The sequence below is a fragment of the Montipora capricornis genome, chromosome 1 (assembly GCF_036669925.1).
Source record: "Montipora capricornis isolate CH-2021 chromosome 1, ASM3666992v2, whole genome shotgun sequence".
NCBI classification, from domain to species: domain Eukaryota; kingdom Metazoa; phylum Cnidaria; class Anthozoa; order Scleractinia; family Acroporidae; genus Montipora; species Montipora capricornis.
This window is the reverse complement of record NC_090883.1, coordinates 13,100,586-13,103,085: the sequence shown is the minus strand read 5'-3', so window position 1 is coordinate 13,103,085 and position 2,500 is coordinate 13,100,586. Positions and strand designations below refer to the sequence as shown.

At 36.1% G+C, this 2,500-nt stretch overlaps 1 pseudogene; it reads left to right on the top strand.

Annotated features, from left to right (window-relative positions):
• The window catches only part of LOC138058172 (uncharacterized), a 249,078-nt pseudogene that overhangs the window by 243,590 nt on the left and 2,988 nt on the right, over window positions 1–2,500 (top strand).

Below are 2,500 nucleotides of genomic sequence, written 5' to 3'. Positions count from 1 at the left end.
AAGTTTTAGTGAATTTTTATGATCTAGCTTTAAGTTAGAGTCAGTATAATTCTTACAAGTGTTAATTAAGGCTTCTTGTTTTGATGGAATTGGATTGCCATTATATACAGCAGCCTACCCAAGAAGCAGGACCTATTTAATGCCGTGTGTACACTTGGGATTTTTACCGCGGTAAAAGAGTTTCATTACCTAGCTAAATTTTTGGTCAATGTAAACATCAATTAATACCTCAGTAAATACGGCAAAAGACAAAGGAAATTTAACCACGGTAAAAGCGATAATGATGCAGTGATTTGGCTTGGTTTAGCTCGGTAACCGAGGTCAAATTGACAGATACATCTGGTTGCGATGAAGTTTTTTTTTATTTATCACGAGTTCAAGTTTCCTTGTCACGTTTCATGTTTTACTCGCGGAGTTCAGGCTTTCTTTGCGCCACCTTTCGTGCTCTAGCAAAATAGAACAAAATAAGGACACATTTTTGAATTATTACGTCCTTGGCCAAGACCAAGCACGTCTCACTTGCCTGCTATTTCGCTGCATAAGTAGCAGTAAAATCATCCGTTTTCGCCTCACTTTCTTGAGGTGTTGTAGTATTAGCAGTTGCCGCACTCGAGACGCTTCTACTTGCTTCTCAAGAATTCAAAAGAAAAAGGCAATGACTATCAGAGCTACCACTTTCTTGTTAATACCGACCATGTTTTAAAAATTGCGCGCATTAGCTTGTATTTCCCACCAATTCGATTTTTGGCAGTGTTGGCAGATTAACTTTGGTTATTTGAGCCAGTATAAACACTGCACTAATCTACCTAGGTTCAGTTAACTTGACCTCAGTCAATTTAAACCGCAGTTAACGTTTCAATGTAAACACAGCATAAGTATAGGTAGAGATCATTATTTTAAATTTTATAGAATTGTCGATAAATATCCATGTCCATTTTATTGCAAACATGTTGTCATGGTTATGTCAGTTGATTAAGTACACCTTGTCAGGTCAAGTTGAATTAACTTACATGTAAACAAATTTATGGCTTCTTAGTATCTTGTTTTTATAATTTGATAATTGTTGTTTATTATAGTGTCATACAAACATCTTGTTTGTAAATATCGTTACATGCATGTGTTTCCTTCCACTGATTTGTAGTTATCTGTGTACAAGGCTAAGTATCACTATATTTGACACAAAACTCCTACTGCTTGATATATTTTTCTTATATCTCTTCAGAGATCTCATGATTCACCAGTGCTGCTGACAAAAAATGAAATAAAAGCTGTGAAAAAGATTGTCTTCTCTGTAGTGAGAAGAACACTCAATATTGCTAAATTGAAAGATGTGGAGTTTGATGCTTGTGGCGTAGACCTTCACTCAGTTCTTGTTTGGGCCATACGAGAGCAACGGTTGTTTGCATGTGACAACGAAGACATCGAATTTAAGATTAAACTGGATGGGCGGCCTCTTGGAGGTAAATCACTGTTTGTAGTGGTCTTGGATTGGTCAATTTTCCTTAGCTTGATCACTGCCTATTGGTAAATGAGGTCGAGACACTTTTTATGTGGCTGTGATTGACTTTCCATAAAATTTCTTTATTATTTCTTTCTTACTTTCTTGAGGCAAAGATCAAGTTGCTGTGGGTATTGCACCCATTGATTTCGAAAACAAAAGCTCGGAAAGTGCCCTGTCTATCTACCCACTTGCCATAGCAAACTGAAAAGAGAAGAGACAGTATTCATTTAGCGCATTTTGTTGTGTACTCATGTAAGATTGGAATCTTTATAGTTCACATAAATTAATTTTTGTTTCGGAAATTTGGAAATAATTTTTTTCCCTCTAATCAAAGTCTTAATAATAATTATAATAAATCAAATAATGTAAATTCATTATTATTATCATTATTATTATCATCAAATTTTAGTATATGTGACCCTCCAAGGGAAAACAGGGATAACGGTGATAGCACGCTCACAACACGTTTACACAGCACGCTTAGTGTGTCCTAAGACACGCTTTATATTTAATTCGTAGAACAATAAAGGACACACAATGCTTTGTTTGGGAGATGTTAACACGCTAAACCTTTTGTTTTGATTAGCGTGCTAGTTGTAACACGCTTAGTTTGCGAGATAGCACGCTACAACACACAAGAACACGTTACAGCAAAAAGAAACGTGGCAGAAAATTTGCGATGTCCCTAGCCGAAAACATTGCAATTTTATTGATAACACTCTTAAATGGCGACAATTACATATAATCTAATAGCGTTTTTAAAAGCAACAAAGAACGGGAGAAAAAACTGGTTGGCAACCACGCTGGATGGCGAATAAGAGAGAGCATCTGAATGACATCAAACACAGGCAAACATTTCAAAAATTGATCACCTTCCTTGTTGGAATCTTCGTGTTCTTGAAATATACACATTTCTTATGACCTTTGAGTTTCTTCTGCTCCAATGTCAAGATAATAATCCACGGTTGACCGCGGTTGTCATATTTTTGCACACGCGAA